The sequence below is a fragment of the Balaenoptera physalus genome (assembly GCF_965194825.1).
Source record: "Balaenoptera physalus genome assembly, chromosome: 1".
NCBI classification, from domain to species: Eukaryota; Metazoa; Chordata; class Mammalia; order Artiodactyla; family Balaenopteridae; genus Balaenoptera; species Balaenoptera physalus.
The window spans coordinates 87,700,193-87,713,778 of NC_138882.1; the positions used below are offsets into that span (position 1 = coordinate 87,700,193).

Consider the following 13,586-nt stretch of genomic DNA (forward strand, 5'->3'; position numbering starts at 1 on the left):
ATAGTGCTGCAATGAACATTCGGGTGCATGTGTCTTTTTGAATTATGGTTTTCTCTGGGTATATGCCCAGTAGTGGGATTGCTGGGTCATATGGTAATTCTATTTTTAGTTTTTTAAGGAACCTCCATATTGTTCTCCATAGTGGCTGTATCAATTTACATTCCCACCAACAGAGCAAGAGGGTTCCCTTTTCTCCACACCCTCTCCAGCATTTGTTGTTTGTAGATTTTCTGATGATGCCCATTCTAACTGGTGTGAGGTGATACCTCATTGTAGTTCTGATTTGCATTTCTCTAATAATTAGTGATGTTGAGCATCTTTTCATGTGCTTCGTGGCCGTCTGTATGTCTTCTTTGGAGAAATGTTTATTTAGGTCTTCTGCCCATTTTTGGATTGGGGTGTTTGTTTCTTTAATATTGAGCTGAATGAGCTGTTTATATATTTTGGAGATTAATCCTTTGTCTGTTGTTTCATGTGCAAATATTTTCTCCCACTCTGAGGGTTGTCTTTTGTCTTGTTTATGGTTTCCTTTGCTGTGCAAAAGCTTTTAAGTTTCATGAGGTCCCATTAGTTTATTTTTTGTTTTTATTTCCATTACTCTAGGAGGTGGGTCAAAAAAGATCTTGCTGTGATTTATGTCAAAGAGTGTTTTTCCTATGTTTTCCTCTAAGTGTTTTATAGTGTCCAGTCTTACATTTAGGTCTTTAATCCATTTTGAGTTTATTTTTGTGTATGGTGTTAGGAAGTGTTCTAATTTCATTCTTTTACATGTAGCCGTCCAGGTTTCCCAGCACCACTTATTGAAAAGGCTGTCTTTTCTCTATTGTATGTTCATGCCTCCTTTGTCATAAATTAGGTGACCAAATGTGCGTGGGTTTATCTCTGGGCATTCTAACCTATACCATTGATCTATATTTCTATTTCTGTGCCAGTACCATACTGTCTTGATTACTGTAGCTTTGTGGTCTAGTTTGAAGTTGGGGAGCCTGATTCCTCCAATTCCGTTTTTCTTTCTCAAGATTGCTTTGGCTATTCGGGGTCTTTTGTGTTTCCATACAAATTGTAAAATTTTTTGTTCTAATTCTCTGAAGAATACCAAAGAATTCTGTGAAGAATGCCATAGTTTGATAGGGATTGCATTGGGTAGTATAGTCATTTTCACAATACTGACTCTTCCATTCCAAGAATATGGTATATTTCTCCATCTGTTTATGTCATCTTTGATTTCTTTCATCAGTGTTTTATAGTTTTCTGAGTACAAGTCTTTCACTTCCTTAGGTGGGTTTATTCCTAGGTATTTTATTCTTTTTGTTGCGATGGTAAATGGGATTGTTTCCTTAATTTCTCTTTCAGATTTTTCATCATTAGTGTATAGGAATGCAAGAGATTTCTGTGCATTAATTTCGTATCCTGAAACCTTACCAAATTCATTGATTAGCTCTAGTAGTTTTCTGGTGGCATCTTTAGGATTTTCTATGTAGAGTATCATGTCATCTGCAAACAGTGACAGTTTTATTTCTTTTCCAATTTGTATTCCTTTTATTTCTTTTTCTTCTCTGATTGCCGTGGATAGGACTTCCAAAACTATGCTGAATAAGAGTGGCGAGAGCTGACATCCTTGTCTTGTTCCTGATCTTAGTGGAAATGCTTTCAGTTTTTCACCATTGAGAATGATGTTTGCTGTGGGTTTGTCATATATGGCCTTTATTATGTTGAGGTAGGTTCCCTCTATGCCCATTTTCTGGAGAGTTTTTATCATGAATGGGTGTTGAATTTTGTCAAAAGCTTTTTCTGCATCTATTGAGATGATCATATGGTTTCTATTCCTTAATTTGTTAGTGTGGTGTATCACATTGACTGATTTACATATATTGAAGAATCCTTGCATCCCTGGGATAAATCCCACTTGATCATGGTGAATGATCCTTTTAATGTGTTGTTGGATTCTGTTTGTTAGTATTTTGTTGAGGATTTTTGCATCTATATTCATCAGTGATATCAGTCTTCCCTCCAAAGCCTCCTCCAGGCCGCGTGGGTCCTAGGGGCATAAGAGGGAGGCTGAGGAGATCAGGAGAGGCAGGCAGAAGGGGCCCTCTGGGAGGAGCAGGAGAGGAGTGGAGGGTGTTTGCCCCGCCCACTCAAGCCCAAGAAGCCTGCTGGGCTCCCAGGTTAGGTCCCCCACCCTCTGAGACCAGGGGTGGGGGATACACCTGGGCCTCTTCTGTTCCTGTTGAGCCTATGCCCCACCCCCCCACAGCCCCTAGCCCCTTTTCCAGCCTTGTGGGTCCTAAGCATAGGCCCCGCCCACCACCCAAACCTCACCCTTGCTTAGGCCCTGCCCTCCACAGCCAAGCCTTTCCCCCCCTTTTTTTTCCCCTCCTCCTCTTTTTTACTGTTGTGGTACTCTTTTACCTCCTGGTTTTTGATTCATCTATATTTTTATTTTTATATTGTTTCTAACATATCTGTTAGTTTCCTAGTCTAATTTTATTTTTTACTTTGGTATCATTCTCTTTTTTTTTTTGCTGCCCCACACAGCTTGCAGGATCTTGGTTCATGAGCTGGGGGTGCGGCCGAAGCTCCTGTGGTGGGAGCTCTGTGTCCGAAACACTGGGCTAACAGAGAACTTCAGATCCCAGGGACTATTCATCAGAGTGAGGTCTCAAGGAGGTCCTCATCTCTGCACCAAGACCCAGTTCTTCCCAACAGCTTACAAACTCCAGTGTTGGAAGCCTCAGGCCAAACAACCAGGAAGAGAGGAACACAATCCCACTCATAAAAGAAAAAAGAAAGAAAGAAAGAAAAATGAGATGGAAAAAAAAAATGTTACAGATGAAGGAGTAAGGTAAAAACCTACAAGACCAAATAAATGAAGAGGTAATAGGCAATCTACCTGAAAAACAATTCAGAGTAATGATAGTAAAGATGACCCACAATCTCAGAAATAAAATGGAGGCACAGACTGAGAAAATACAAGAAATGTTTAACAAACATCTAGAAGAACTAAAGAACAAACAAACTGAGATGAACAACACAATAACTGAAACGAAAATACACTAGAAGGAATCAATAACAGAATAACTGAGGCAGAAGAATGAATAAGTGAGCTGGAAGACAAAATGGTGGAAATAACTGCTGAGGAGCAGAATAAAGAAAAAATAATGAAAAGAATTAAAGACAATCTCAGAGACCTCTGGGACAACACTAAACGCACCAACATTCAAATTATAGGGGTCCCAGAAGAAGAAGAGAAAAAGAAAGGGTCTGAAAAATATTTCAAGAGATTATAGGTGAAAACTTCCCTAACCTGGGAAAGGAAATAGTTACCCAAGTCCAGGAAGCACAGAGAATCCCATACAGGATAAACCCTAGGAAAAACACACCAAGACACATATTAATCAAACTAATAAAAATTAAATTCAAAGAAAAAATATTAAAAGCAGCAAGGATAAAACAAAAAGTAACATACAAAGGAATCTCCATAACGTTATCAGCTGATATTTCAGCAGAAACTCTGCAGGTCAGAAGGGAGTGGCAGGATATACTTAAAGTGATGAAAGAGAAAAACCTACAACCAAGATTACTCTACTCAGCAAGGATCTCATTCAGATTCGATGGAGAAATCAAAAGTTTTTCAGACAAGCAAAAACTAAGAGAATTCAGCACCACCAAACGAGCTTTACCACAAATGCTAACGAAACTTCTCTAGTCTGGAAACACAAGAGATGAAAAAGACCACAAAAACAAACCCAAAACAACTAAGAAAATGGTAATAGGAACATACATATCAATAATAACCTTGAATGTAAATGGATTAAATGCCCCAACCAAAAGACACAGACTGGCTGAATGGATACAAAAACAAGACCCATATATATGCTGTCTACAAGAGCCCCACTTCAGACCTACGGACACATACAGACTGAAAGTGAAGGGATGGAAAAAGATATTCCATGCAAATGGAAATCAAAAGAAAGCTGAGTAGCAATACTCGTATCAGATAAAAGAAACTTTAAAATAAAGACTGTTACAATGGATAAGGAGGGACACTACATAATGATCAAGGGATCAATCCAAGAAGAAGATATAACAATTATAAATGTTTATGCACCCAACATAGGAGCACCTCAATACATAAGGCAAATGCTAACAACCAAGAAAGGAGAAATCGACAGTAACACAATAATAGTAGGGGACCCACTTACACCAATGGACAGATCATCCAAACAGAAAATAAATAAGGAAACACAAGCTTTAAATGACACAATAGACCAGATAGATTTAACTGGTATTTATAGAACATTCCACCCAAAGTGGCAGAATACACTTTCTTCTCAAGTGCACATGGAACATTCTCCAGTATAGATCACATCTTGTGTCACAAATCAAGCCTCGGAAAATTTAAGAAAATTGAAGTTGTATCAAGCATCTTTTCTGACCACAACGCTATGAGATTGGAAATCAATTACAGGAAAAAAACTGTAAAAAACACAAATACATGAAGGCCAAACAGTGCACTACTACATAACCAAGAGATCACTGAAGGAATCAAAGAAGAAATAAAAAAATACATAGAAACAAATAACAATGAAAACACAATGACCCAAAATCTATGGGATGCAGCAAAAGCAGTTCTAACAGGGAAGTTTATAGCAATTCAATCTCACCTCAAGAAACAAGAAAAATCTCAAATAAACTATCTAACCCTACACTTAAAACAACTAGAGAAAGAAGAACAAAGAAAACCCAAAGTCAGTAGAAGGAAAGAAATCATAAAGATCAGAGAATAAATAAATGAAATAGAAACGAAGAAAACAATAGCAAAGATCAATACAACTAAAAGCTGCTTCTTTGAGAAGATAAACAAAATTGATAAACCCTTAGCCAGAATCTTCAAGAAAAAAAAGGGAGAGGATGCAAATCAATAAAATTAGAAATGAAAAAGAAGAAATCACAACTGACACTGCAGAAATACAAAGGATTATAAGAGACTACTACAAACAACTATATGCCAATAAAATGGACAACCATGAAGAAATGGACAAATTCTCGGAAAGGTACAGTTTTCCAAGACTGAACCAGGAAGAATTAGAAAATATAAACAGGGCTTCCCTGGTGGCACAGTAGTTAAGAGTCCTCCTGCTAATGCAGGGGACACAGGTTTGAGCCCTGGTCCAGGAAGATCTCACATGCCGCGGAGTGGCTAGGCCTGTGCGCCACAACTACTGAGCCTGTGTGACACAACTACTGAGGCCCACGTGCCTGGAGCCTGTGCTCCACAACAGGGGAGGCCACTGTAATGGGGGCCCCACCCACCTCAGGGAGGAATGGCCCCCACTCGCTGCAACTGGGGAGGGCCCGCATGCAACAACAAAGAGCCAACGCAGCCAAAAAAATTAAAAAATAAATTAAATAAATTAAAAAAAAAAAGAAAAGCATTAAAAATATATATATATATATCTTAAAAATGTATATATATAAACAGACCTATCACAAGTAATGAAATTGAAACTGTGATTAAAAATCTTCCAACAAAGAAAATTCCAGGACCAGATGGCTTCACAGGTGAATTCTATCAAACATTTAGAGAAGAGCTAACACTGATCCTTCTCAAACTCTTCCAAAAAATTGCAGAGGGAGAAACACTCCCAAAGTCATTCAATAAAGCCACCATCACCCTGATACCAAAACCAGAAAAAGACATCACAAAAAAAGAAAATTATAGACCAATATAACTGATGAACACAGATGCAAAAATCCTGAACAAAATACTAGCAAACAGAATCCAAGAACATATTAAAAGGATCATATACCATCATCAAGTGGGATTTATCCCAGGGATGCAAGGATTCTTCAATATACACAAATCAATCAATGTGATACATCACATGCTATGGCAACTTTTTTTTTTAATACATTTATTTCTTTATTTATTTTTGACTGCATTGGGTCTTCGTTGCTGCACGCAGGCTTTCTCTAGTTGCAGCAAGTGGGGGCTACTCTTTCGTTGTGGTGCGTGGGCTTCCCATTGCGGTGGCTTCTCTTTGTTATGGAGCATGGGCTGTAGGCACACAGGCTCAGTAGTTGTGGCGCACGGGCTTAGTTGCTCCGCGACACGTGGGATCTTCCCATCCCAGGGCTTGAATCCATGTCCCCTGCATTGGCAGGTGGATTCTTAACCACTGCACGCTATGGCAAGTTTAATGGAAGAAACTATTAGGTTATTCATGTCCTGAGATTGTATCTTTTCACATAAAAGGATTCAGTAAATGTTTTTAAATAAATGATGTCAAAGTAGACACATGCTAAAGAGACAATCTGTTTTCAAGCACTTTGTAATAATTATTTTAATGATCAACAATAATTATACTAATTCAAATTATTTTTACCTAGTCATTAGCAATTGGCCAGTACCTTCTGGGGACAAATTATTAGTCAACCTGAAAAAATAACCAAACTGCATTTCTTTAAAAATATTCCATTACTCATATTTTTATGAGTAATTCAGATTGATATTCCTCACAACTGCTCTAGATTAGTAGACAGGTTCTGAAGAGGTAGCAGGAATTTTAAATTTTATAAGTTCATGTCTATGACATGAAAAATGTATGGGATGATGTCATTAATATATCTTAAACTGAACTTAAACTAATTTTACTATCTTTGGTTCCCTTTCCACAAAGTACATTTTAAAGAACAAGAATTGCTCACTGGGAGATTAACCAAGATGGCGGAGTAGAAGGACGTGCTCTCACTCCCTCTTGCGAGAGCACCAGAATCACAACTAGCTGCTGGACAATCATTGACAGGAAGACCCTGGACTTCACCAAGGAGGATACCCCACGACCAAGGACAGAGGAGAAGCCACAGTGAGACGGTAGGAGGGGCGCAATCAGAGTAAAATCAAATCCCATAACTGCTGGGTGGGTGACTCACAGACTGGCGAACACTTATACCACAGAAGTCCACCCACTGGAGTGAAGCTTCTGAGCCCAATATCAGGCTTCTCAACCTGGGGGTCCGGCAACAGGAGGAGGAATTCCTAGAGAATCAGACTTTGAAGCCTAGTGGGAATTCATTGCAGGACTTTGACAGGACTGGGGGAAACAGAGACCCCACTCTTGGAGGGCACACACAAAGTAATGTGTGCATCGGGACCCAGGGGAAGGAGCAGTGACCCTGGGGGAGACTGAACCAGACCTACCTGCTGGTGTTGGGGGGTCTCCTGTGGAGGCGAGTGGTGGCTCTGTTTCACCGTGGGGATAAGGACACTGGCAGCAGAGGTTCTGGGAAGTTCTCCTTGGTGTGAGCCCTCCCAGAGTCTGCCATTAACCCCACCAAAGAGCACGGGTAGGCTCCAGTGTTGGGTTGCCTCAGGCAAAACAACCAACAGGGAGGGAACCCAGCCCCACCCATCAACAGCCAAGTGGATTAAGGTTTTACTGAGCTCTGACCGCCTCAGCAACAGGGAGGGAACCCAGCCCCACCCATCAACAGCCAAGTGGATTAAGGTTTTACTGAGCTCTGACCGCCAGAGCAACAGTCAGCTCTACCCACCACCAGAGCCTCCCATCAAGCCTCTTAGATAGCCTCAACCACCAGAGGGCAGACAACAGAAGCAAGAAAAACTATAATCCTGCAGCCTGTGGACCAAAAACCACAGTTACAGAAAGATAGAGAAGATGAAAAGGCAGAGGGCTATGTACCAGATGAAGGAACAAGAAAAAACCCCAGAAAAACAACTAAATGAAGTGGAGATAGGCAACCTTCCAGAAAAAGAATTCAGAATAATCATAGTGAAGATGATCCAGGACCTCGGAATAAGAATGGAGGCAAAGATATAGAAGATGCAAGAAATGATTAACAAAGACCTAGAAGAATTAAAGAACAAACAAACAGAGATGACCAATACAATAACTGAGATGAAAACTACACTAGAAGGAATCAATAGCAGAATAACTGAGGCAGAAGAACGGATAAGTGACCTGGAAGACAGAATGGTGGAATTCACTGCTGCGGAACAGACTAAAGAAAAAAGAATGAAAAGAAATGAAGACAGCCTAAGAGACCTCTGGGACAGCATTAAACGCAACAACATTCGCATTATAGGGGTCCCAGAAGGAGAAGAGAGAGAGAAAGGACCAGAGAAAATATTTGAAGAGATTATAGTCGAAAACTTCCCTAACATGGGAAAGGAAATAGCCACCCAAGTCCAGGAAGCACAGAGAGTCCCATACAGAATAAACCCAAGGAGAAACACGCCAAGACACATAGTAATCAAAGTGGCAAAAATTAAAGACAAAGAAAAATTATTGAAAGCAGCAAGGGAAAAACGACAAATAACATACAAGGGAACTCCCATAAGGTTAACAGCTGATTTCTCAGCAGAAACTCTGCAAGCCAGAAGGGAGTGGCATGATATACTTAAAGTGATGAAAGGGAAGAACCTACAACCAAGATTACTCTACCCGGCAAGGATCTCATTTAGATTTGATGGAGAAATCAAAAGCTTTGCAGACAAGCAAAAGCTAAGAGAATTCAGCACCACCAAACCAGCTCTACAACAAATGCTAAAGGAACTTCTCTAAGTGGGAAACACAAGAGAAGAAAAGGACCTACAAAAACAAACCCAAAACAATTAAGAAAATGGTCATAGGAACATACATATCGATAATTACCTTAAACGTGAATGGATTAAATGCCCCAACCAAAAGACATAGACTGGCTGAATGGATACAAAAACAAGACCCATATATATGCTGTCTACAAGAGACCCACTTTAGACCTAGGGACACATACAGACTGAAAGTGAGGGGATGGAAAAAGATATTCCATGCAAATGGAAATCAAAAGAAAGCTGGAGTAGCTATACTCATATCAGATAAAATAGACTTTAAAATAAAGAATGTTACAAGAGACAAGGAAGGACACTACGTAATGATCCAGGGATCAATCCAAGAAGAAGATATAACAATTATAAATATATATGCACCCAACATAGGAGCACCTCAATACATAAGGCAACTGCTAACAGCTATAAAAGAGGAAATCGACAGTAACACAATAATAGTGGGGGACTTTAACACCTCACTTACACCAATGGACAGATCATCCAAAATGAAAATAAATAAGGAAACAGAAGCTTTAAATGACACAATAGATCAGATAGATTTAATTGATAGATATAGGACATTCCATCCAAAAACAGCAGATTACACGTTCTTCTCAAGTGCGCATGGAACATTCTCCAGGATAGATCACATCTTGGGTCACAAATCAAGCCTCAGTAAATTTAAGAAAATTGAAATCATATCAAGCATCTTTTCTGACCACAACGCTATGAGATTAGAAATGAATTACAGGAAAAAAACATAAAAAGGACAAACACATGGAGGCTAAACAATACGTTACTAAATAACCAAGAGATCACTGAAGAAATCAAAGAGGAAATCAAAAAATACCTAGAGACAAATGACAATGAAAACACGACGACCCAAAACCTATGGGATGCAGCAAAAGCGGTTCTAAGAGGGAAGTTTATAGCTATACAAGCCTACCTAAAGAAACAAGAAAAATCTCAAGTAAACAATCTAACCTTACACCTAAAGAAACTAGAGAAAGAAGAACAAACAAAACCCAAAGTTAGCAGAAGGAAAGAAATCATTGAGATCAGAGCAGAAATAAATGAAATAGAAACAAAGAAAACAATAGCAAAGATCAATAAAACTAAAAGTTGGTTCTTTGAGAAGATAAACAAAATTGATAAGCCATTAGCCAGACTCATCAAGAAAAAGAGGGAGAGGACTCAAATCAATAAAATCAGAAATGAAAAAGGAGAAGTTACAACAGACACTGCAGAAATACAAAGCATCCTAAGAGACTACTACAAGCAACTTTATGCCAATAAAATGGACAACCTGGAAGAAATGGACAAATTCTTAGAAAGGTATAACCTTCCCAGACTGAATCAGGAAGAAACAGAAAATATGAACAGACCAATCACAAGTAATGAAATCGAAACTGTGATTAAAAATCTTCCAACAAACAAAAGTCCAGGACCAGATGGCTTCACAGGTGAATTCTATCAAACATTTAGAGAAGAGCTAACACCCATCCTTCTCAAACTCTTCCAAAAAATTGCAGAGGAAGGAACACTCCCAAACTCATTCTATGAGGCCACCATCACCCTGATACCAAAACCAGACAAAGACACTACAAAAAAAGAAAATTACAGACCAATATCACTGATGAATATAGATGCAAAAATCCTCAACAAAATACTAGCAAACAGAATCCAACAACACATTAAAAGAATCATACACCACGATCAAGTGGGATTTATCCCAGGGATGCAAGGATTCTTCAATATATGCAAATCAATCAATGTGATACACCATATTAACAAATTGAAGAATAAAAACCATATGATCATCTCAATAGATGCAGAAAAAGCTTTTGACAAAATTCAACACCCATTTCTGATAAAAACTCTCCAGAAAGTGGGCATAGAGGGAACCTACCTCAACATAATAAAGGCCATATATGACAAACCCACAGCAAACATCATTCTCAATGGTGAAAAACTGAAAGCATTTCCTCTAAGATCAGGAACGAGACAAGGATGTCCACTCTCACCACTATTATTCAACATAGTTCTGGAAGTCCTAGCCACGGCAATCAGAGAAGAAAGAGAAATAAAAGGAATACAAATTGGAAAAGAAGAAGTAAAACTGTCACTGTTTGCGGATGACATGATACTATACATAGAGAATCCTAAAACTGCCACCAGAAAACTACTAGAGCTAATTAATGAATATGGTAAAGTTGCAGGATACAAAATTAATGCACAGAAATCTCTTGCATTCCTATACACTAATGATGAAAAATCTGAAAGAGAAATTATGGAAACACTCCCATTTACCATTGCAACAAAAAGAGTAAAATACCTAGGAATAAACCTACCTAGGGAGATGAAAGACCTGTATGCAGAAAACTATAAGACACTGATGAAAGAAATTAAAGATGATACCAACAGATGGAGAGATATACCATGTTCTTGGATTGGAAGAATCAACATTGTGAAAATGAGTATACTACCCAAAGCAATCTACAGATTCAATGCAATCCGTATCAAATTACCAATGGCATTTTTTACGGAGCTAGAACAAATCATCTTAAAATTTGTATGGAGACACAAAAGACCCCGAATAGCCAAAGCAGTCTTGAGGCAAAAAAATGGAGCTGGAGGAATCAGACTCCCTGACTTCAGACTATACTACAAAGCTACAGTAATCAAGACAATATGGTACTGGCACAAAAACAGAAACATAGATCAATGGAACAAGATAGAAAGCCCAGAGATTAACCCACGCACCTATGGTCAACTAATCTATGACAAAGGAGGCAAAGATATACAATGGAGAAAAGACAGTCTCTTCAATAAGTGGTGCTGGGAAAACTGGACAGCTACATGTAAAAGAATGAAATTAGAATACTCCCTAACACCATACACAAAAATAAACTCAAAATGGATTAGAGACCTAAATATAAGACTGGACACTATAAAACTCTTAGAGGAAAACATAGGAAGAACACTCTTTGACATAAATCACAGCAAGATCTTTTTTGATCCACCTCCTAGAGTAATGGAAATAAAAACAAAAATAAACAAGTGGGACCTAATGAAACTTCAAAGCTTTTGCACAGCAAAGGAAACCATAAACAAGACGAAAAGACAACCCTCAGAATGGGAGAAAATATTTGCAAATGAATCAACGGACAAAGGATTAATCTCCAAAATATATAAACAGCTCAATATCAAAGAAACAAACACCCCAATCCAAAAATGGGCAGAAGACCTAAATAGACATTTCTCCAAAGTAGACATACAGACGGCCACGAAGCACATGAAAAGATGCTCAACATCACTAATTATTAGAGAAATGCAAATCAAAACTACAATGAGGTATCACCTCACTCCTGTTAGAATGGGCATCATCAGAAAATCTACAAACAACAAATGCTGGAGAGGGTGTGGAGAAAAGGGAAACCTCTTGCACTGTTGGTGGGAATGTAAATTGATACAGCCACTATGGAGAACAATATGGAGGTTCCTTAGAAAACTAAAAATAGAATTACCATATGACCCAGCAATCCCACTACTGGGCATATACCCAGAGAAAACCGCAATTCAAAAAGACACATGCACCCGAATGTTCATTGCAGCACTATTTACAATAGCCAGGTCATGGAAGCAACCTAAATGCCCACTGACAGAGGAATGGATAAAGAAGATTTGGTACATATATACAATGGAATATTACTCAGCCATAAAAAGGAACGAAATTGAGTCATTTGTTGAGACGTGGATGGATCTAGAGACTGTCATACAGAGTGAAGTAAGTCAGAAAGAGAAAAACAAATATCGTATATTAATGCATGTATGCAGAACCTAGAAAAATGGTACAGATGAGCCAGTTTGCAGGGCAGAAGTTGAGACACAGATGTAGAGAATGGACATATGGACACCAAGGGGGGAAAACTGCGGTGAGGTGGGGATGGTGGTGTGCTGAATTGGGCGATTGGGATTGACATGTATACACTGATGTGTATAAAAATGATGCCTAATAAGAACCTGCAGTATAAAAAAACAAACAAAACAACTAATACTAAACTTTCATTGGGTTATTTGTATGGAAATATGTTAATATAAATGTTTCAGACATTACATGAAATTTCTAAAAATCTTATATTTGTATTTGTATGGAAATATGTATGGAAATATGTTAATATAAATGTTTCAGACATTACATGAAATTTCTAAAAATCTTATATGTTCTGGTATAATGTTATAAGTAATAATCCTAGTTATTACTTTAAAATGTATATCTCAGAAATAACTAATTTTCTTGTCAACTGCATTATTATGAACTTTCATCAAATCTTTAACCATGGTCATTTTTAAGTCTTTTGTCATTTACAGACAGTTCTGGGTGTACTCTGATGATTTTGCAAATATGTTCCTATAAAAGGGTTTCATCTTCAAGAAATTCATGGAAAAGACTCTGACAAGTACAGGTTTCTGGTAACTGACTGTACTGCTGAACTGAATGAATAAGCATTTTCAGAACTCTAATGAAAAACTTATGAACTCATAAAAGTGCTAACAAAATATCAAGATGAAAAAAAAAATGAATTACATGGGACTGAGTGAACTGATGAGGATGAGTATAATTTTTGTGACTTTCTGTCTGAATTTAAAAAAAAAAAAAAAAATCCCACAGGGACTCAGAGGCAAAGAATATACAAATCAATTTTCACTTCAAAGTAAAGGAGCTGTTACAGTGAAAAAAAAAAAAAAAAAAAATTTTGGGGGGAAAATGTGTTCTGTTGGTGGTAACAATACCCAACCGTGATCAGCTTAAACCAAGAAGACTGGACTTGTTTAACACATATATTTGTTTAGAAAATAATCTGGAAGAAGTTGATTGCTGTCATTGGATTAGTGGCTCAACAATGTCAGAACCAGCATGCCTATAGTTTTCATGTCTTTTCCTCACAATCACTAGATAATGATTGCAGTCCTG

At 38.1% G+C, this 13,586-nt stretch overlaps 1 long non-coding RNA gene across 1 annotated transcript; it reads left to right on the forward strand.

Annotated features, from left to right (window-relative positions):
- Positions 1-2,383: 2,383 nt before the first annotated feature.
- LOC309667615 lies at positions 2,384-13,251 on the forward strand. The gene is made up of 2 exons (XR_014267846.1): positions 2,384-4,288; positions 9,183-13,251. It is a non-coding gene; the product is annotated as an uncharacterized lncRNA (long non-coding RNA).
- The last annotated feature ends 335 nt before the right edge of the window (positions 13,252-13,586 follow it).